General features: G+C 43.3%; 1 protein-coding gene across 1 annotated transcript in view; it reads left to right on the plus strand.

Moving 5' to 3' along the window:
* The window catches only part of TFDP1 (transcription factor Dp-1), a 1,398,147-nt gene that overhangs the window by 468,048 nt on the left and 905,691 nt on the right, over positions 1-24,408 (plus strand). The gene's annotated exons all lie outside the window — the stretch shown is intronic.

Below are 24,408 nucleotides of genomic sequence, written 5' to 3' on the forward strand. Positions count from 1 at the left end.
TAATGTCTGTGGATGGTAGTGGGGAGATTGGTGTGCATGCTCTAATTTGCTAATTTTGACAGCAGTGTACTGCTCTGGAGGTCCATGTCACTGTAAGTACACCATCGTGCTGCTATGTACTTTTGTATGTTGCATCAACTTTTGGTCTCTCTTTAAATAAGTGTATGATATCTGGTGTAGTGGCTCTGCAGGACTTCTGTGGGTCACACCTGGGTGCTATAGTCCCAGTCTACTGTGGAGACATTGTGCTTTGAGGGTGACTTTAATGACATTGGCTCATTATTGAGTTAGCCATCTCTATAGACTTCTTGAAGGTTCTGCATTTGTGATAATTGAGATTGGCAGTGATCGGCATGGTGTCTACCTTCCCATCGTGCAAGGTACAAGTGCATGCTGTGGTGGTATTAATATTGTTGATTCTTTTGTGGTGTAAGCCATCACATTTTGGCTTGCTCACCTCGCTAGTTATCTGTTCTAAAGAGGTTTCTCCAAACAGTCTTGGCCTGCCCACTTTGAAGGCCAGTGCACATCTTGTGTAGCTGTGTGCAACAATACTAGTGGGCATTAATTTACCATACAACCCCTTTTGACTAGTTTCATCTTCACCATTTATTGTCTCTTTAAACCTTTAGTTATTTGACTAGTTTATTTTGCAGTTAGCTGGTCTCTTGAAGTCTCTCTTCACTCCATAACCACATCTCTGGATATTTTCTCTACCATTCTCTTGTTATATTCATTTCTTGTGTTCTAAGTTTCTGTTTAGGCTTCATCTCTTGTTCTCGGATATCAGTTAATATGTTTGCAGTACGGAATGCCAAATTATTACCTTTGACAAATTTCATGTCTTTAGCTCTAAATATGGTTGGTTTTGTGTGGCTGTTACTGCTCTGGAGGCACAGGCTACTTTCTTCCTACTGTGCCAATAGTGCATCAAGGGCAGAACATTCAGTTACAGTATAATTTAATTGAAGTACTGAATTTGGAGTGTTTCACACCATGGTTAAGCAACTTAAATGTGGGGAGGTAATGCAAAAAGTTGCCTTAGTTTGGTTTATTTATTTTCAAATTTAAGGGTGGTCAGTCTTATGTAATCTCTGTCCAGCCTGTCAACATTGCCCCCAGTTTAGGGTCAACAAGCATCATTAGAGTGAGTGCAAGCAGGTCTAAGAATGTAAAATGTCCCATTGTGTCATTTAAGGTAGCTGAAGTTTGGAAGACTCCTAAAGAATATATCCTACAACAAGAACTTTGTTCAAATGGAAAAAAAAAGCAAGCAAATGAAAAATGTTGAAAAGCTGACAGTGCAGCAGTCCTCTTTCTTGGTTAGCAGTATAGTTACCTTCTTGTTTTCTATCATACCAGACAGGATATGTACAGCAGCGCTAATCATTTAAATTTTAAGGTTTTAATTCCTGGGATAATCTGCTTTAGCACCGGGGTTATGGGAGATTCTTTACTGTCATTGGCACCAACATAGGGGACAGACTGTTGTTGAGACAAAGGTAGTTATGTGGCAGCTTCTCTGAAGTAGTCAGTAGCAGAGGCTTCAGGGAAGGGTCTGTGCTTGTTACTTCAACCACAAAGTAATTAGTTGTCAAAATCGTTTGAGTGACTGGGTGTGCTGCATTTTTTAGGCTATGGGCTGATATTGAATGATTGCACTAAAACTGGTAAGGTAGCTTGTGGTATTACCTACTTTTGGAGCTAAGGGTAAGTCTTATTGACTGATCAAAGTCTCTGATGAGCTTTAAAAAGTTTAGGTCTCGTGCTAAGGTCATACAACCAGACAGTAGTGTATTTCACCAAAAAAAAAAGGTGTGTTGATGGTACTTAGACACTGAATGCAGTTTCTGTGGTGTGGTTGGAAATGTTACCATAGGTCTTCCCTTTCATTCTTTTGATCACCAGTTTGAGCAGAGAGACCTAATCTTTGAGACGGCTAGACAGATGTGGTTTCATGCCAGTCCAGGTGCTGGGGAGTTTGGGAGACTGCTTAGGAGTTAATTTGATCACACAGGTGTACCTTCTGTATTAGTGACTGAGTGTGAATATCTTTTAACATTTGAGTTCCACTACATATGGCCTACTGTTATGGGAGATGAGATGTGGTTTTTCTATTGATTAGGGTTATTGGAAATTTGGCCATCTACTTTATTGGTAAACTCTGATATAGCAGTACTGTGTGTGTTTTGTATAAATCACTGTTGTTGTACAGCTCATTGCGGATAGATCCCTTTCTCAGGAATAAGAAAGCTATAAGAATGTTGATTGTCGATAAGCTGATGCTCCCCTGCCCTAATGCTCTTTCAAATAATGCCTTGCCCTACAGCTGAATAAGATTTAGTTGTGGTAATATAAGTAATGACTCTGGATTATTGTTGCACTCTTTGAGACATATTAGCTTTCAAGTTCTGACAGGTTGTGTCTGATGTAATGGAGCTTAGTTAGACAGATGCTGTGGATGAGGATATTCATAGTGTTTCACTGTTGCAGTCATCACTGTAGGGTTCTTCCTGCCGGCAGGCAGCCTCCGGTCGGCCAGAATCCCAAAGTCTGGGTCAGGCGTCGGCTGTGTACTCACCCTCCCTGACGTCAAGAGCGCCAGGGGTACAAAGCTCCCAGCCGACACCATGTTCTCCAGTCTTTCTTGCCGCACGGTGGAAGCATTTCGCAAGTGCCAGTCGGCTGACTCCTGTTATTTTTGGTGCTTCATACCGAAGACATTCTTCTCTTCAAAGCTAAGTATCCCGTTGGGGAAACTTTTTTCTTGCTCCAGACCGATGTCAGAAAAAGTTAATTGTATTTCATGTGGGAAGCAAATACCTCATAAGGATTTTCACTCTTACTGTATTCCTTGTCTAGGCCCTGACCACGACGTAGCTAGTTGTCGGTTTTGTGCTAGATTTAATCAACGTACTATTAAACGGAAATATGGTTTTGCCTTTCATTACTTTGGGAGGTGATTTAATTATAACATGTCGCCGGCACGCATCCGACTACCGGAGTTCATAAAAGGCGCAAGGATAAGGATAGGCCTCAGAGATCCAAATCAGACAGCAGTTTACAATCAGAGCCAGCTGCTGGTTCGGCCATCGTCAGTGAGGAGCTTTCGCAGCCCCTGTCGTTGGCCATTACAGAACTGTTTGCTGAAACTGACTCCCACGAAGAGACAACTAGGCCTTCGAATACTCCAGGTGCAAGACCTTCGGATAATGCTCCCTCGGATGGATACGGAGCCGTTGTGCAGGTACCGGCTTCCGAGGGGGTTTTCAGGCCTACGCAGCTTCAGGTAAAGACAAAGGCAAAAACTCCTTCTAAAACAAAGACTCAAGCCCAGGCCTCCTCTGATCCGGGACCCAAATCTCAAAAACAAATGCTTAAAATGGCGGAGGACTTGTTAACTATGATTAGGGGTTCACATCCCCCTCCTGACAAAAGGCCAAGACAGGAATTGGATTATGAATCCTCTGATCGGGCATCTGTCTCTTCAGTGTCTTCCTCTGAACAGGATTATACTTTCCCTCCTTATGAGGATTCTGATGCTGAGGAATCCATCCCTTCAGCTTCTCCTCCTGAGGATTATTCTTTTGGGGAAACTTTACATGACATGAGGGAACATTTTCACTGGGAAGGGCAGGAGTACTCTGAATCTAAGAGAAGGCTTAGGGATTTCCTTCTTCCCCCATACAGACCCCTGGCTATTCCTGCTATTTTGGATATTGTGGATGATGTCTTTTCTGAGTCTAATTTAACTCCTGACTCCTTTCCTCCGGCTGCTGCTAAGCCTGATAGATATTTGAGTCCCTGACTCCCACCAGTTTCTTTATAAAAATCCTACAGCTGATTCAGAAATCATTTCTCAGGGTCCTAAGGGTGTTAAGGCCGCCACTAAGAACCCTATTCCGACAGATAAGGATTCTAGAGCTTTGGAGAGATCGGGCAAAAAAGTGTACACTTCTGCTACTTTATCTATTAGGGCTTTAAATTGTCAAGTTCATATGTTGAAATATCAGCAATACCTTTTGTCTGTTATGAAACAAAAAATGAGTACCATTTCTGCATGTGCAGACAATAAGGAATTACATGATTTGATGCATGCTACTGAGCAGGTGGGAAAGCATACCTTACACTGTGGTTTTCATGCTTTGGAGGCCTCTTGCAGGGCGGCTGCCACTGGCACAGTCATTAGAAGGCATGCTTGGTTAAAGGAACAAAATTTGCCTGATCAAGTGAAAGCAAAGTTACTGGATGCTCCTGTTCAACATAATGTTTTGTTTGGGTCTAAGGCTGAAGAGGTTATAAAGAAAATGGAGGATAAGGCAAAATCCATGCAAACGGTTAAGGATTTCTTACAAGTTCAGCCTCCTAGATTTAGCAGAAATTGGCCAGCTAAAAATTGGTCCTTTCCCAGCTTGGACAGGCCTCAGAGGGGTAGATATAGGCGCCCCAGAGGTAGGGCCCAAGCACAGACCCTCTTATAGACCTAGACAGTGGAGTGCTTCCACCCCCAGGGGTGGAGAAGATAGGTCTCAACCTTACAGGAAACAGGCTCAATGACTCCTCCTGCATAGCTCCAGGAACCTCTCTCCTGGAAGTTCCTCTGGGAGGGAAACTTTCTCTCTTTCACCAAAATTGGACTTAGATAACCCAAGACAAGTGGGTTCTGGATGTAGTTTTAAGAGGTTTCAAATTCCACTTTCACACCTTGCCAAAACCAAACGGATGGCCAGACCTACCAAAAACTCAATGGGCAGAGGCGTTAAAACAGGCGAGGTCCCTCATGGCTATGAGGGCCATAGAACTGGTTCCAAATTCAGAGACGGGGCAAGGCTTTTATTCAAGACTTTCTAGTTCCCAGACAGCAAAATTCTTGGAGATCCATCCTGGATCTGTCAATCTTAAATACTTTCCTGGATATACCAAAGTTCAAGATGCCTACTCTGCAGCAGCTCCTGCCAATGTTGAGCAAAAATACATGGATGGTGACATTGGATTTAAAGGAGGCTTACCTACACATTCCTATCAGACAGGAGTGCAGAAGATGCCTCAGGTTCAAGGCAGGCTCGAAACATTGCCAATTCTATGCGCTGCCCTTTGGCTTGTCTACTGCGCCCAGGGTCTTTACCAAGTGCCTGGCACCAGTAGTAGCTTACTGCAGACTTAAGGGAATTCAAATTTATCCTTATCTGGATGACTGCCTTATTCAAGCAGACAGCAAGGACATTTTACTCCAGCACCTGGAATTTGTTCAGAATCTACTCAAGTATCTGGGATTCACTGTGAACGTAAAAAAGTCAAATTTGACACCCACTCAACAGATAACTTTCCTGGGTGCCCTTTTAAACACAGCAACCAAGATGGCATTCCTGACATCAGAAATACAACTACAGCTGGCTTCAACTTTCAAAAGCCTGGCGTTGATGTCTCAGCTAACTGCAAGGAAATTCCTGCAGGCTTTGGGTTACATGGCTTCCTGCATCCTACTCATACCATATGCAAGACTGCATATGAGGAAGATGCAATGGTACCTAAAAAGCGTATGGTCCCAGCATTGTCACAGTCTGGAAACAGTGATTGCTGTCTTGCCTTGCCTGCAAAAGGATTTCCATTGGTGGGCCATGGCATGTCTTCAGAACAAAGGGAAAGCATTCAGTCTACCTCCAGCCTACCAAGTGATAACCACGGATGCCTCAGATTATACACGGGGAGCCCACTTACAGGGGAAAGGCTTGCAAGGTTTTTGGACAGAGGATCAGAAGCATCTACATATCAATTTAAAAGAGATGTTAGCTGTGCAGAATGCCCTCTTGGCTTTCAGGGATCTTTTACAGCCAGGGCAGCTACTGATACGGACAGACAACACCACAGTAATGTGGTACATAAGCAAGGGGGTTCTCACTCCTACACCCTTTGCAGACTAGCCATGACTCTATGGAACACAGCACTAGCTTGCAAAGTGGACCTGCGAGCTCAATTCCTGCCAGGGAAACAAAACACTCTGGCAGACAGCCTGTGCAGGAACCTGTCAGACACACACGAGTGGATGCTAGACACCCAAATATTCAAGATGATACAGAAGCCTGGGGCTGCCTGGACATAGATCTGTTTGCATCTCCCCGCAACTACCAGTTACAGACTTTTTACACAAGGACATATCACAAGCTAGCATGGAAAGTGGATGCTCTCTCATTCATTTGGAGGAACCTCTCGGGGTATGCCTTTGCACCACTACCTCTTCTACCAAGGGTGTTATTAAAAATAAAACTGGACAAACCAAAGCTGATCTTACTAGCCCCGAATTGGCCACAACAATTTTGGTACTCAACACTGATAAATCTATCCCAGGAACCTCCTTGGATTCTACCTCAGATTCCAAATCTTTTGTCTCAACATCACGGCCAGGTCCTGCACTCTCATATCAAAACGCTCAGCCTGGCGTATTCAGGGCCTATGATTAATCCTACCCTTTCCAAACAGGTCATGGATGTTATCTTAGAAGCCAGAAGGCCTAGCACTAGGAAATCTTATGAAGGTAAATGGAAGAGATTTTGCACCTGGATGCATGCTCAGGAATCAGATCTTAACATTCCAAATATTCCATTGATTCTGATATGTTGCATAAGGGTTTATCTTTTTCCTGCATAAAAATACATGCCTCTGCTATCTCTGCAGATTATAATACAGACCCTCCAATTTTTTCACATCCACTTCTGAATCAACATCTCAGAGGAACAAAGAATTTAAGGCCCCCTAGGACACCACCCATTCCTGCCTGGGACCTCAATTATGCCTTGGAAAAACTTACTCTGCCTCCTTTTGAGCCTGCTGACACATCTGATATAAAGTATTTATCATGGAAGACTGTTATCCTACTGGCTTTAACTTCAGCCAGGAGGGTCTCGGAGTTACAAGCGCTCATGGCTGTGGAACCTTACATTATTTTTCATCAAGATAGGGTTTCTTTGAGGACTAACCCTACTTTCATGCCTAAAGTGGTTTCTAAAATGGCTTTAAACCAAACTATTCACCTGCCAACTTTTTTCCCTAATCCACAAAATAAGGGGGAGAGGATCTTGCATTCTTTGGACGTGCACAGGCAGCTTCGCTTTTACCTGGACAAAACCAAGGATATCAGGAAAACAGAACAACTGTTTGTTTCTTATGCAGCAAATTCCCAAGGCAAAGCTATTTCAAAACAGACCATTTCTAAATAGAATGCTCATGGAATCAGATTTTGTTATTCTCATCATGGAAAGCAAATCCCAGGAAAAGTTAGGACTCACTCTACCAGAGCTGCTGCTACTTCAGCTGCCTTTCTCAGGGGAGTACCTACCAAAGATACTTTGGAAGCTGCAACTTGGAGTTCAATGCATACTTTCTCTAAGCACTATAATCTCCCTCTTTAAGTCTAGGGCAGGCTTTCTAGCCGCCCCTTCTACTCAATAACCACCACCTTTTATCTCAGCTTTGGGATTCAACCCTACAGTGATGACTGCAACAGTGAAACACGATGAACATAGTACAGATGTCCTTCAAGAATGCAACTGCAGTCATAACATGTGGGTTGTCCTACCTCAGGCAGCCCTCGGTCGGCCGGATTCCAAAGTCTGGGTCCGACGTCGGCTGATGTCACATTTCTCTCCGACGTCAGAGCGGCTGGAGTACATAAGCATCAGCCGACGCCATTTTCTTCAGTCTTTCTTGCCGCGGTGCCCGAAGCAGAAGCAGTTCGCAAGTGCCGGTCGGTCAGCTCCTGTGTTCTACGATACCGAAGTCATCGAAAAAGCTAAGTACCCCGTTGGGGACCTTTTCTTGCCTCAGCCGATGTCAGAAATTACTGAAAAAGTTAACAATTGTCTTTTTTGTGGTAAACAAATACCTCATAAGGATTTCCACTCTTACTGCCTCGCTTGTCTGGGCCCAGACCACGACGTCTCGGCCTGTGTAGCCTGAGCTCGCTTCAACAAGCGCACTCTCAGGCGCCGGGCGGAGTTCGCTGAAGATTTTTTCGGCGATAAATTTGCCTACGCCATGCCATCGGATCTTCCGACATCGCAAACACCCAAAAAGCGAAAAGACCAGGACCGACATCCTCGGCCCGCGTCTACCACCGACTCCACGCCAAAACCTAGCGCGAGTGCTCCGGTTCCCTCTGCGACGGTCTCTCCACCGCTCCGAACCGAAGACACCGCATTACCGATGACTCCGTTTCCAGACATTACTCCGGCAGTTATAGACTTTCCTCCGGATACCGAAACCGAGGAAATGCCAGAGACCATTGCTGTAGACAAGGTCACTCCTGCACGTGGAGCTGCCAGGCCTCCTATGGCCATGTCTATTAAGGCCTACACTAGGGCTAAGGCAGCCAGCAAAACATAGCATATTACTTCTAAATCCTTACCTCAGCCGACTCCGGAGACACAAATTATGTCCATGGCTGCTGATTTAATTTCCATGATTAGAGGTTCACAGGCCCATCCTGAGAGAGAGCATCCCAGCCTCCTCCTGATAAAAGGCCCCGGGTTGAACCCTCTGACCCTACTCCTTCAGATGAAGACTCTGAGGGCTCTGTCCACTCTGATAGCCAGGAAGAGCTCTTCCAGACTTATGAGGACTCGGATGCAGAAGATTCCATCCCTTCGGCCTCCCCTCCTGAGAATATTTCTTTTGGGGAAGTTCTGCACACCATGAGGGAACATTTCAAGTGGCAGGGTCAGGAATATTCTGATTCTAGGAAACGCCTTAGGACTTTCCTTAAGAAGCCTCAGCACAGGCCCTTAGCTATTCCTTCTGTCCTTCTGTACTTGATGTTCTGGATGATTTGTATTCTGACTCTAGTGCTACCCCTGATTCTCTTCCTCCTGCTCCAGCCAAGCCAGACAGGTATTACAGGGTCCCAGAAACTCATTCCCATTTATTCAGGGCCCATTCTGCTGATTTGGAAACTATTTCACAGGGGCCTAAAGGAGTTTCGGCCTCCACCTCAAAAAATCCTTTGCCCTCTAACAGGGAAGCAAGGTCATTAGAGAGATGGGGCAAAAAGGTTTACACATCCACTACCTTATCTATGAGAGCTTTAAATTGCCTTTTTCATATGTTTCAATAACAGGATTATCGCTTAGAAGATTTACAAAAAACATTAGCTTCTCCTGATCCTTTAGACAGGAAGACTTTGCAGGAAGCTGTACATAACACTCAGCAAGTAAGCAATCACTTCCTGCAGTGTGGATATGATGCACTGGAAGCTTCATGTAGGGCAGCTATGACAGGGGCAGTGATTCGTAGACATGCTTGGTTAAAAGATCAACCTCTACCAGATCATGTAAAAGCAAAACTTCTGGATGCACCTTTGGAAAAGAACAAGCTTTTTGGTGCAAATGCTAAGGATGTGTTAAAGACCATCGAAGAAAAGCAAAATCAGTTCAGACTGTGAAAGATTTCCTCCAGGTTCAACCCCCCAGATTCAGTAGGAATTGGCCTTCAAAAAACTGGTCCTTTCCTAATCCAGAAAAGTTTCAAAGGGGTAAGAACAGACGTGGCTGAGGAAGAGGCCAATACAGAGGCCCTTACAGGGGATGACAATGGCAGCCAGGAAACCAAAGAAGTGATGCAGGGGTTTCACCTGCCCAACAACCACAAACTCAATGACTTTCCTCTACTACTGCCTACCAGGGAACAACTAGAAGCTCCCTTGGGCGGGAAATTATCTCTGTTTGCAGAAAACTGGCACAGACTGACAAAGGACAAATGGATTTTGGACATTATAGACCGAGGGTACAGGTTTCATTTTCATACCTTACCAAGAAAACAAGGCATGCCAAACCTACCACAAAATCAAAGGGCAGATGCTATCGAGCAAATCAGTCTGCTGACTCGAATGAAAGCAATAGAAAGAGTTCCACAACAAGAACAGGGGTTTTACTCAAGACTGTTCCTTGTTCCAAGAAAAGAATCTCAATGGAGGCCAATACTGGACTTGTCCGCATTAAACACCTTTCTCATAGTACCAAAGTTCAAAATGCTGACTCTACAGCAACTCCTTCCCATGCTGGGCAAGGAGTCGTGGCTGATTACTCTGGACCGCAAGGAGGCATACCTGCATGTCCCTATCAGACACAGCTGCAGAAGATACCTCAGATTTCTTGCAGGGCCAGAGCATTATCAATTCTCAGCATTGCCATTTGGCTTATCTACTGCGCCCAGAGTATTTACAAAATGCCTGGCTTCAGTAATTGCTCATTCCAGGCTCCAGGGTATACAAATTTACCCGTACCTGGACGACTGCCTCATACAAGCGGACTACAAATTGATGTTGACAAAAAACCTGGATTATGTCATACGATTACTTCAAGCTCTGGGATGCACAGTCAACTTCCAAAAGTCAAGACTGCAGCCATCCCAGCAAATAATCTTCTTAGGAGCCAAACTAGACACAGCCTCTCAGATGGCTTACCTGACAGAAGACAAGCAAGAAAGCTTCAATGGTACCTAAAAAGCATTTGGTCTCAACACAGCAATAACTTGGAGACGATCATACCACTCATTCCATGCCTACAAAAGGAATTCCTATGGTGGGCCTCGGTGAGCCAGGAAAACACAGGTATGTCATTCAAAAAACCACAGATAACAGACCATGACTACAGACGCTTCAGACCTTGGATGGGGGCGCACATGGAAGGCAGGTGTATACAAGGACAATGGTCTCCAAAGGAAACACATCTGCATATAAACCAAAAGGAAATGCTGGCAGTAATGCATGCCATCGAGGCTTTTCAACACCGACTCCAGCAAGGCCATTTAATGATACGGACAGACAACACCACTGTGATGTGGTACATAAACAAGCAGGGGTGCACCCACTCTTACCCCCTTTGCAGACTGACAATGCAGCTTTGGGAGAAATCACTGAGCCTAAACATCCAGTTACAATCCCAGTTTGTTCCAGGAAAAGACAATGTGTTGGCGGACAGCCTAAGCAGGAATTTCACAGATCCACACGAGTGGAGGTTACATCCGAAGGCCTTCAGACAACTCACTTCGACATGGGGCAAGCCAGAAGTGGACCTATTTGCCTCTCACCTCAACCATCTTCTACCAAAATTTTGCACAAGGACATACCATCCAAAAGCTTGGAAAATAGATGCCCTCTCATTCAACTGGAACTACCTAGCAATCTATGCATTCCCACCTCTGCCACTGATGACCTCAGTATTACTAAAGATCAAAGCAGAGAAGCCCAAGGGAATCATAATAGCTCCGGATTGGCCAAGACAACACTGGTACCCACTACTACGGAGCATATGTCACACCAGGAGGTGGGCCCTCCTCAGTGGCCTCTACTTTTGACTCAACACAATTTCGAAACACTGCATCCAAACCTTCAGACACTGCAGCTAACAGCTTGGGAGATCCCATAAATAACTTCAGCTTATCTCTCTCTAAGGAAGTTCAGTGGATACTAACAGAGGCTCGAAGACCATCCACCAGAAAGGTTTACTTAGCAAAGTGGAAAAGATACAGCAATTGGAATACCAGCAAGGGACATGATGCTTCATTGCTGAACATCCCACTTATCTTGGAATATTTCGCAGATATGTTAAAGAACGGCCTCTCATATTCTTCCATAAAGATACATGCATCTGCTATTTCAGCTAGATACAACACTGATCCTCCTGTTTTCTCACCCCTTACTAAGACAATTCCTCAGGGGAATCAAGAACATTAAGCCACCAAGAAAGGCCCCAGTGCCAGCCTGGGACCTCAATTTTGTCTTAGAAAAACTGACTCTACCTCCTTTTGAGCCAGCAGCTTCAGTTGACTTGCAATTTCTCTCATGGAAGACAGCTTTCCAGTTGGCAATTACCTCAGCAAGAAGGGTTTCGGAGCTACAGGCCCTAATGGCAATACCACCCTTTATTATTTTTCACAAAGACAGGGTTTCATTAAGGACCAACCCTACCTTTATGCCAAAGGTGGTATCTAGGGTTTCTCTAAATCAAGCCATTCATCTGCCTGCTTTCTTCCCCAATACTGAGAATAAGGGGGAAAGACTTTTGCATACCTTGGACATTCACAGACAACTTCGATACTACCTGGACAGAACCAAGGCCAGTAGGAAGTCTGAACAACTTTTTGTAGCTTACGCCCCTGCAGTCCAAGGAAAAGCAATTTCAAAACAGACTATTTCTAAATGGATTGGATATTGCATCAGATTCTGTTATTCCTTTCATGGAAAGACTGTTCCAGCCAATGTCAGACCACATTCCACCAGAGCTACAGCCACCTCTACAGCATTTTTAAGAGGGGTGCCTACCAAGGACATTCTAGAATCTGCTACATGGAGCTCCGTGCATACATTCTCCAAACACTACAATCTCCCTCTATATTCCAGATCCAGAGCAGGCTTTGCTTCGGCAGTCCTGCAGCGTTTGATTGCCACACCATCTCTTTCCTAGTGCATACCTCCTCCCCCAGCTAAGCTATGGTATTCTACCCACATGTTATGACTGCAGTTGCATTCTTGAAGGACATAGTACAGTTTTGTACCTACCATAAATGTAGATGTCCGATAGACATGCAACTGCAGTCGGATTTTCCCCTCCCTCCATACCCCTCTATGCCTAGGGTCCACTCCTATCCCTGTTACTCTTAGCTGGGGATATCTGTTATGGTGTATTTGTTTTATTGCTCATTTATTTGTTTGGAATCCTGTTTTTGTCTTCCAATTTGATTACAGCCTTCCTGGGAGGGCACCTGGCATCTGGGGCAAGAAACACTGAAGAAAATGGCGTCGGCTGATGCTTATGTTCTCCAGCCGCTCTGACGTCTGAGAGAAATGCGACATCAGCCGACGTCGGACCCAGACTTTGGAATCTGGACGACTGAGGGCTGCCTGAGGCAGGACAACCCACATGTTATGACTGCTGTTGCATGTCTATCGGACATCTACATTTATGGTAGGTACAAAACTGTACTTTGTGTACACTTACCATAAATGTAGATGTTAGAGTGTCTTCACTGTTGCAGTCTGGGTTACCCACCTTCCTATCCCCTCTTATACTTTTATTGGTATGATTCCCTACTTCACCCTTCTGAGGTGTATTTGCTACAGGGTATGGGGTTTGTTGCATGTTACATTTTTGTTTTACTTTTAGCCTTCACTTTTGGGCACCTGACATCTGGGGCAAGAAAAACTGGAGAACATGGCGTCGGCTGGGAGCTTTGTACCCCTGGCGCTCTGACGTCAGGGAGGGTGAGTACATAGCCGACGCCAGACCCAGACTTTGGGATTCTGGCCGACAGAGGGTTGCCTGTCTGTAGGAAGAACCCTACAGTAATGACTGCAACAGTGAAGACACTCTAACATCTACATTTATGGTAAGTGTACACAACTGTACTTTTCCTCTATCTCCATGGAGTAGGCGAGTATGATTTTGTTATACATGTGTACCTCTGAGTTAGGAAGTTTTTAAAAAGAGGAGCTGTGAAAATCCTATGTTTTCTACTCCATCTGATCTAATTGATGGGAAGTGAACCACTCATTGGATCTGATCCAGCTGAGCTGCCAGTGCTGCTTGCCTCCTTGAGAAGAAAAACTCCTGTCATCCGTTTGGGCTTGCTCTGTTTGCTTGGGCAGCAAACAAGATCTAAGGATAGACAGATCTGTGCCTGATTGCAGCCATGTGCTCCTATTTTTCATTATCTTTTTGATAAAACTTTTGAACTCTTCCTGTTTGATCTTTCTAGGTTAGTTATGTTTCTTTCTAGAGTAGAGGGTTCTTTTTTTAAGTTTACCTCAGCTGCTTTGTTGGTATTCAGAGTAGTGGCTCAATGTTCTCTAGTCAATACCCTTTCTAATAAATTCAGTACATTTCTCATTCTCAGAATCTCTCTTCCTTCTAGTTAGCTAATCTTAGCTGTGAGAATAATTTTTACTCTGAGGGGAGTACCTGTTATTGGACTCTCACCATCTTTAATTGTAGGCTGTCCCATGGAAAAGGGCTTCAAGAAGTATGGCCTGTGTGGTCACAAAATCATGCCCAGGACACCCACAGTATTTGTATGGTGTGCCTAGTGATGGCTCCTGTTTCAGTGGAGTGTGCCGTCTGCAAGGCTATTGAGCCTTCCTTTCTCACTGAGAGCAAGAATTAACTTTTACTTGAAGGTTTTCTGTCTGAACCCCAGAGTGACAATGGGGGGGGTGTACCTGACATGAAAGGAAGTAAATAGACATGAAAAAGGGAAAAATCTGATGATGCAGGCCCTTCACCTGCATCAGTGCTGCTCTGGCAAGAAGCTGTGTGTATAACAAAAGCAGGACTGGCTGTCTTAGGAGCATATAGTAATACAGGGAAAGTCACCAAGGAAAGCACTTGGCTCATTTGCTGACGAGTATCAACTGATTTGCTTTATATACTCCTGCCTTTTATTTGCTTCCTGTTTTCAGTCTACTGTGTACTTCAGGAGTACATCAGATGAAGACTGGGATTGAATAAGGGATTTTCTGAAGGCACAGATTGAGATGAGTGCCATTCCGTCTCCCTCAGTTTCTAGAGCATATTAGGTTGGCCCACAATTCCCTATAGTAACACTTTCCCTAGTGTCTGCTTCAGCACTGGTGGTTTTGGAGCCGAGAAAGCAGCAGGTGCCTGTGTGTTCGGTGTCGGCCAGTGTTTCATTGTGGACACTGCCTGCTGTTCGTTTGACTCTCTCTATACCAATACTTTCATTGGAGTCTTGAAGCTGACTGCTCAACTGTGGTTATTTGGTATTGTGCCCTGCTCCAACCCTCTTGATGCCATGCTCTGTTGGAATCTGGGCTATTCTACACAGTAGCTTTGATCTTTATCTTGGGGTCATCAGTCTCTGCACTTCCTTCTTTGGTACCATTTATGTCCACTTCTGTGGTGATGGATGTGATGCTTTACTGGCCCAGTAATCAGAGCCTCAATCCTCACAACTGACAACAGTGAGGGATGTATACAATGCGAGGATGACAAGTACACACACAGTAAAGTACAGTTTCCCTTAAGAGTGCACAGAGATCACAGTCAGTCTGGTGCTGGTTTCTCCCTCTTTCTCTTGATCTCGAGTAAGACTCCCCACTGGCACAGCTATAGGGTCAAGATCTCAGCTGAGGGGCCAAGACCTCCAGCACCCTCTGTCCAGCCAGTGCTGTGTGTTCCTGTCCAAGTAGCTCACACACACGCACACACACACTTTGAGATTTGGTTTATATACAAACGTACACCTGGGAAAGGATGTTACAAGTTTACTTGCTATGCCCCCTTCTGCCCAGACTATAAGGTAGCTATCACTGCCACTAACCCCTAATTATCAGCTACTATAAGGCTCTTACAAAGGGTGTCCAGTCCTACTGTGTAATGTTACTAGTAATCCAAATGGTAGTTTTGAACTAGCGCCAGGCTGTTAGGAGTGGCCTGTACAGTGTCACCAAACCACCCCTTATTACTTAATACTCTCGAATCCATCTCATTTGATCCCCCAGCTATTAAATGGTTTAAATCTTACCTCACTGACAGAAAACAAGCTGTTCTCTGGGACAATCACATCTCATCTCTCCTGCCTGTTTCCATTGGGGTTCCTCAAGGCTCTATCCTCGGCCCACTTCTTTTCTCCCTCTTCATTAATGATCTTCAAACTACAATCCCTCAAGCAACCTGCATTCAATATGCAGATGATTCAACACTCATTTGCTCGGCTCCTTCTACCCCAGAACTAACCTCTCTCACCCAAAAAGTATTCAGTACAGTAGAAACATGGTTCTCTAATCGCTTCCTCTTACTAAATGCCAAAAAAACCAAACTTCTTCTTTTTTCTCCCAGAGCTAGAACCTCCCCTTTAAATTTCTCCATCTCTTCAAACAGCGCCACTGTTATCTTACCCGACACTTCAACTAAATTATTATGCGTGACAATTGACAATAAACTCTCTTTCGACCTACACATTAACAACTCCATAAAGTTAGTTAACAGAAAGATAGGATCCTTATATCGAATCAGACCTTTTCTTACACCACCTACCAGAACAAGGATTGCTCACTCTCATCTTATATCAACTCTTCTATATGCTGCGCCTATCTTCACTAACCTCAAAAAAACCAGCCTTAGCAAACTGACAACCTGCTATAATAACATTGCCCGCTTTGCTACTGGTAATCCCTATAGAACTCATCACTGCCTCAACTTACAACTTCTAGGCTGGCCTGAGTTTCAAAACTATCTTTTAATCCATCAACTCTGCATTGCCCATAAAATACTATACCAACCTAATAACACCCCCATACTCTCTCAACTCATAACCCCGTATAAAAATCTCAACTCTCTCCGCTCATCCAGCAAACTTCTGACAAGCTCAACAAAGTCTAATAATAATGCTGGTGACTCTCTATTTACCAATGCTATTGGGTCAAAATGGAATTTGTTACCCACTAGCTTAACAAAGATAACTTCATTGCCCCTCTTCAAACAAAACATTAAAATGCATTTCCAAAATCACTGGCTTTGCTCCTGTCAAAAACCTGATTAGTCTATCTCTATTACTACCCAACAGAACCTTTCTATTCCCATCCTCATTATTTCCCCTTACCCTTGCTCCTTTCCATATAAATCCAATCAATTTTTTTGTCCCTACTTGTTAATTGAGAATTGAACTGTATGGAGTAGTTATAGTAACTAACTCCTGTACTAGTATTTTACACATAAGAGTGTTATCTTTTATTTTTATTTTTATATGTTTTTACTTGCTAACTCTTAGATGTTCATTATAATTAGTACTGTTAGTACATTTTGTATAACAATTTGTGTGTGAAAAAAAAAAAAACATTTTTACCTCTTCTCAGAATGTATCTACTGAAAATGGAAATTCATCCAGCTAGACTAGCCCGGTCAACAAATGTAAAATAAAATAAATAAATAAATAAAAAAAAATATATATGCAAGTACTCTAAGAGCTTAAATGTCTCTCAAATTTCAGCCACAAAGATATTAAATGTATTTAAACCTAAATAATAAAAGAACAAGACAATACTCAGAAAACAGTTACTTCAGAGTTCCAAGTCTCAGGAAATATTTTAAAACAATATTGCAGGACAGTCTCAAACACAGAAAACATCTAAACTAATCTTTACTATATTCTTGTGTATCTAAAAGAGATACTGTGCCCTGAATCTTGCTTACAGAGCAAGTAAGTGCAGAAGGTAGTGATGAGTGGATGTTCTTGCTAGGTCCAAGACAAAATGCAAAATGCACAGTCTCTCTCTGAAAATGTTCCTAAATTAATATCGCACATTACTGCTGGGCCAGTTTGGATGACATCACTCTGTCACTTGATTTCAGTTCCCAGGCTAAACAGTAACTTAACAGAATTAACAGCTCTGTGAGAGAAATGCATGTCTCAGAACTGTACAGCTGCTAGAAATCATAAAGCAGTATATAACACTTTTTACATTTCAAACCTAGTAATTGCTTCTCTCCAAGACAATAAAAAACTTCTGGCTCTAGACATTGTCTCCTTGCTGCATTGAAACTAACGTTCTTAGCACAATTGTAAAACACTTAAGTTCAACTTATTTTCTTTAAGTTTTGTAAGTTAATCTTCTGTGTTCCAACAGGGTGTGCTGTGGTTACATTCTCTAAGCTTAGTACATAACATACAGTTCTGTATAAATCATATCAATATTCACAAATGCCAGAATTATTTACAAAATTCCAGATAGCTGGGCTGGCAATGTCAGAGTGGAAGTGGCATCAGATCAGGGTTCTCTGTCTACAAACTCTGGGTTGGCTTTTGTAGCAAGGATGAGTGTATCTACTTCAAGAATTCGTACAGAGGATCTACCAGTATCCACTCCAATCCATGGCACCTAGCAATCAGTCCTTCAGCTTTTAACAGTTATCCCTTAGTGCAGAGCATAAAGCCTCAAGAGCCCTGACAGGTTCAAACTGAGTTCTCTGGTGATTCGGATGAGCCACCTATAGCTATTTCCATGAAAAGGATGCACAAAAGGTGACACGTGGGCAGCACCTATGGATTCATTAATTTCGGACACTGACTTGGGTGATCCGGGGGTTACTGTAGAAATATGTTGTGAAGGAAGATGCAAAGTCAGACTAAGTGGATGAGGGCTAATTTGGAAAAATTCCATTATTTAGTTTCTGCTGTTGTAGCAAGCTTTAGAGGAGCAGGCCTGAAGAGCATTTAAATAATTAGGAATACATTAGCTGTTACAATTGCTTTTTGTTGCACTTTTGGCCTTCAGCATTCTACTGACGGATCTAAAAATTTCCACGTTGAGTAATAAATCAGGTTCAGTGTAGTACTTTACTTGAATGTGTATGGACAGCTATCTTGATTTGAACAGTGAGCATGATATAGCAATTTTGTCTACTTGAAGCACCGTGTGTATTCTGACATTTTTATTTTCCTTGTGTATGTTGAAGGTATAACTAACTGGAAGAACAGATTCAGTAGATTTGTTTTTTGCCTATTTGTGAGTAACTGGGAGCCCATGTCCTAGAGTTGGATTTTGAGGGGCTTTTTCGAGTGCTTGTTTTGCTTCATTTGTTGTTTTGTCCCATTTTACTAATGCATAGCAGCTTCTGGTGAGTTAAATGCCTCAATGCATTTTGCAAGAATGTATACTTATTTGGGACTTTTTTTTAAAACAAACAGCTATGTAAATTTAGTAAAACCATGGCCCAAATAAATTCCCTTAGTGACGTCATGTAAGGTGGCAGTCCATAGACTTTAGTGGATGCTTTTCTGCGCATCTGCAACTTCTGTCCATTACTCTATGGACAACATTCACATTTTCCTTTTAGTTGATATCACAAAGATTAAAGATCAGTGTTAAACCTCTGTGTCATTGGAGCGGAGAAACATTTTACTAAGGTATTTTGATTTAAATGTCACAGTTCACCGATCTATCGAAGATGCAGATCAGCACTTTGTATACCACATAGTAGTAAAACAGATCAGTCATGAAACCTTGACATAACACTTTAAGAAGTTAGCAGTGTAGCAGGTAGCAGCAAGTAATACCATCTTTAAGAGTTTTTTTTGGGTATGTGTATAGAAACTCAATTTGGTGTAGCCATACTACTCGGATTTTGAAACTGTGAACTGTTTTTACAATGTTCACCAGGTTTCATAATGCATCACTTATCAGTGGGCTGTGTTGGAGTGAGTACCAAATGGGATCAGCTTGATTTTAATTAGCCTAGTGTATACCTGTGAACTTAATGACCACCATAGCTTTTATAAACCTAGCCACTCAACTCACCTCAATTAAGTCCCTGTGTATTATGGACGTTTATTAGGAGGGGATATATGAGGAAGTTTTTAAAAATTTTATGTTGGGAGGTGTATGTTAGTTTGGCCATAGTTAGCATCTACCTCTGTTATCAGACATGAGCAGCCAGATCTGGTATGAATTTCTGATTTCCTATCACTTGGTCAAGATTACACTTGGAATAGGGATGGGCTTTGCTTCATGTGGATGGAGAGCCTGTACCAGAGCATGGCGATACTCTTGAGACGCATCTGTGTTGCCATCATGTCCTATTTGTCCCAAACAAAATTTAAATCCTTGGCTATAGTGGTTCTGATGCTGTTCATTTTGCAGATGGTGCAAATGGTCCATCAGAGCTGAATCTGAGGATGTTTTACATGCCAGGCATAGATTGCCTCTCAGCAACCTGTAGGAGACTGTATAAAGATAGGGATTTAAGTAATTCCTAAAGGACATTCTGTTTATACCCTGGATTCTCTTGGTAGGGAACCTTTGTGGGCATTCCTACTGTTGCATATGTCTGGTGAGGTATATGTCAAAAAGAGCATCATACTCTACTGTTGGTCTGATAAGGGCTGAATAAAATGGCACTGACTTCCTTGGGCCTGGATGCCATACCTGTATTAAGTTGGGTGACAGTGATTTTTTTTTTTATTACCCTGTCCACATGTTGGTCAAAGACCAGATTACTGTCTACATATATTCCCACATTCCTGACTACGAGTCAACTCTTAGGGTGTCGTATATTGATAGAGTAATTAGCCTGGATGTCTTGTTTTCCAAAAAGGATCTGTAATGCACTTCTTGGCATTGAATTTTAATCCATGACTTTAGCACCAATCATTTGTCTACGTTAGACCATCTTGTAAGATGTTTGTGTTGTGGGAAATCTATGATGACTCCCAATTTGAAGTCATCTACGAACTTGGTCAGCCAAAGGCCTTTAACATTAGCCTTTATCTCTGAGAAATAGATGCCAAAGAGGAGTGATCTTTGAATGGAGCCCTGAGGTACCCACTTGTGACCGGTCTCTTAGTGGAGGTGGTCTTGCTAGTCTTGACTTCCTGGGCTCTGTCTATGAGCCAGCTGGTAATCCAGCAAGTTTATGTAGGGCTTTTTGCCCAGTTTGGTAAGTTGGTCAACTATTCCCTTGTAGGGTATTGTATTGAATGCATTAGCTGGGTCCATTTAGGGTGATATGCACTGCTTTCCCCTCATCTGTTGCCTTGTTAACCTTCTCAAGGAAATCAGCCAGGTTTGGTAGGCATGACCCTCCTTTGACAAAGCCAAAGCAGGTTAGGTCCAGTATCTGAAGGTTGCTTATGTCTCGTGTGTTGATTTTATTTCCATGATGATTCATACCATGGCTTTGTATATTGGACTTGACAAATTAATGGATCTGTAGTTTCCGGGGTCAGTTGATGGTCTGGCCTTGTGAAGCGAGAGAACTGTTGCAGTCTTCCGTTCTCATTGTTCAAAGCATGCTTTGAGGCTATAGTTGAAAGTGACTAAATTGGTCCTGATGAGTCATGTTTTATGTTGTCTAGGAGGCATCCCGGAATGTTAAGGGCTTATTATGCTGTTTTTTCATTTTTAGCAAGAGCCACCAGAACCTGCTCTTTGTTAATTGCGAAGGTTGTGCTAATAGATATTTCATGGGGAAGGCAGAGTGGAGAGGGTAAAGTTTAAGCTGAATTTGTCAGCCAGCAGATTTCACTGTTGCTTTGCTTATTTTTCATCACTGACCATCAGTCAGTTCAGCACATTGCTGTGTGCTGCCCAGTCTTCTGTATCCTGTTTAATTTAACTGGAGAAAGTCCGATGATGGTAGTTTGTCTTTCTGATTTTAGGTCTGACTTTTTTCCTGCCAAGTGACATGTAGAGCTGATATCATTAGTCTTTGATAGGGAGGTTCATGTCTGACGTTATGGGTCTATCAAGATGGAGCATGGCATTATTGGTTTGGCTCCCATTTCAGATTTTGAAAACAAAACAAAGAAATTTAGATTCTGGAGAACTGGAAAGACTTTAACTATTTTTGCAAGCTGGATAAGGTTGTCATTTAGTCCTTTAATGCATACAGTGCTGACAAGTTACCTCTTTTAGCAGTAGGCATGTTTGACTAGCTGTCTGAAAATAAAAGTGGTAACTAGCACTCCCTTTTCTCTGACTAGTGTAAGTCTAGCGACTCTTATGATTAGAAGTGCCGATGTGATAAACAACTGGCTAGTAACAAGATCTGATGTCTCGTTTGCCTGTTCCTCAACAGATGGGTTATCAGCTGCATCTAGGATCAGGTTTCGTTCACTTTCAGACTTGAGACCCAAAGCTCAGGCTCTTCCCCTTGCCCATAACCCCTATAACTAGCAGTAAACTCTGATCTTGTTTGCCACTCTTTTGCATTGGATGCGATCTCCACTGTTCAGGCTGGGATTTCTGCCAAGTGCTTAATATTTTTGATATTTGCAAGGTTTATTCTCTACCAATAACTGTTCACTATGGTTCTTACCTATTTACATCCTTTCAGTCTGGTTTACAACAAAAAAATAAGTAAAAACTTAAATGTTACCTTTCTTGGTACCTGATGTTCTTAGTGTTTCACTGTTGCAGTCATTACATTTGGGATGTTCATCGTGTTACACTGCAGCAGTCATTACAATTGGGTTATCCTGCCGTCAGGCGGTCTCGCAGTCGGCCAGAGTTCCAAAGTCTTGGTCCGGCGTCGTTGCTGCCGCCTCCTCTCTGATGTCAGTGAGACAGTGGTATATAAGATGCAGCCGACGCCATTTTCTTAAGTCTTTCTTGCCACGCGGTGCCTGAAGCAGAAGCAGTTCGCAAGTGCCGGTCGGCCAACTCCTGAGATTTTCATTCCGAATCCAGAACCGAAGTCTTCTAAAAAAGCTAAGTACCCCGTTGGGGAAACATTTTCTTGCCTCAGACCGATGTCAGTAAAAGTTAATAACTGTATTTCTTTTGGGAAGCAAATGCCTCATAAGGATCTCCACTCCTATTGTATTCCATGTCTAGGCCCTGACCACGACGTCACTGGTTGTCGGTTTTGTGCTAGGTTTAACAAGCGCACTATTAAACGTTGGTTTGATTTTTGCCCGACATTATTTTGGCAGAAAATTCAATTACACCATGCCGTCAGAAATTCCGACGACCGCAATGCATAAAAAGTGCAAGGACAAGGACAGGCATCCGAGGCCCAAAACTGACAACGATGCCTCTTCTAGGCCGGTCGCCGGTTCTCCGGTTTTCAACGAGACACCTATGCAGCCCGTGACGACTGCTTCCACAGAACCACAGACCGCCGCCGACACCCACGTGGAGTTGGCTGGGCCTTCGGATGCACTAGGTCTTCAGCTTTCCGATCCTAACCCTACAGAGGAAACCGAAGTAGCTGAGCAGTCCACAGCTGCAGAGGGTGTTTTCAGACCTACCCAGTTAACCATTAAACCCTCTGCGAAGCCCAAGTCCCCCTTAAAAGCAAAGAAACAGACACAACTCTCTCCAGGTCAGGCTTCCATGCCTAAGAAACAAATGCTAAAAATGGCTGAGAACCTGATCACCCTGATCAGGGGGTCCCATCCTCCTCCTGATAAAAGGCCCAGACAGGATGCAGACTATGAATTTTCTGACCAGGTGTCCATTTCCTCAGACTCTTCCTTGGACCTAGGATATTCTTTACCCCCTTATGAGGATTCTGATGCTGAGGAATCAATTCGATCAGCCTCTCTGCCTGAGGATTACTCCTTTGGGGAGACCTTGCATACCAAGTTCATCTGCAAGCACAATTCCTGCCAGGAGAGAAAAACACACTGGCAGACTATCTAAGCAGAAACATTATGGACCTACACGAATGGGAACTGAACCCACAAATATTCAGAATGATAACACAAAGATGGTGGAGCCCGGACATAGATCTGTTTGCTTCCCCAAAGAACTGCCAATTACAGAAATTTTGCACAAGGAGCTACCATCCACAAGCATGGAAAGTGGATGCCCTCTCATTCAGCTGGAAAAAAAAAACTACAAGTATATGCTTTCCCTCCTTTACCTCTCCTTCCAAAGGTACTCATAAAAGCCAGGCAGGAAGAGCCAACAATAATCCTGATTGCACCAGACTGGCCACGCCAGCACTGGTACCCAATCTTAAAGAACTTGGAACAAGAACCACCCTGGATTTTGCCTCAGATCCCACACTTGCTGACACAGCACAACAATCAGATACTTCACAGCCAGCTAAAGACCTTAAATCTAGCTGCATGGAAAATTCCTTAGTCAAGCAAGCAATGCTGTTATGGATGTCATTCTGGAGGCCAGAAGGCCTAGCACCAGGAAAGCATACTCGGATAAATGGAAGAGATTCTGTGCCTGGAACCAAGCGCACAGCCTTGACCCTCTTGTCCCAGACATTCCTCAGATACTTCAATACTTAACTGAGATGCTGGACAAGGGTCTCTCCTTTTCATCCATCAAGATCCACGCCTCGGCTATCTCTGCTCATTACAACACGGATTCACCAATTTTTTCTAATCCTTTGCTCACAGTACCTCAGAGGGGCTAAAAATATAAGACCGCCCCGTAGAGCACCAACACCAACTTGGGACCTCAACTTTGTTTTGGAAAAATTAACTTTACCTCCTTTTGAGCTAGCTGACACAGCAGAATTGAAATACATTTCTTGGAAAACTGCTCTGCTACTGGCAATAACATCAGCATGAAGAGTTTCAGAATTACAGGCAGTAATGGCAGTGGAACCTTTCCTCATCTTCCACCAGGACAGGGTGTCGTTAAGAACTAACCCAAAGTTTATGCCAAAGGTGGTATCAAGTGTGGCTCTAAACCAAACTATTCACTTGCCATCTTTTTATCCAAAACCACAGAACAAAGGGGAAAGACTACTACATTCTTTGGACATTCACAGACAGTTACGCTTCTACTTGGACAAAAACAAAGCTTTCAGAAAATCTGAGCAATTATTGGTAGCATATGCTGCAGGAGTACAGGGAAAAGCCATTTCAAAGCAGACCATTTCAAAATGGATAGGACAACTGTATACATTTCTGCTATACCTACCATGGGAAACCTGT

This window comes from Protopterus annectens, chromosome 5.part0 (genome assembly GCF_019279795.1).
Source record: "Protopterus annectens isolate FY-2018-M chromosome 5.part0, PAN1.0, whole genome shotgun sequence".
NCBI lineage: Eukaryota > Metazoa > Chordata > Ceratodontiformes > Protopteridae > Protopterus > Protopterus annectens.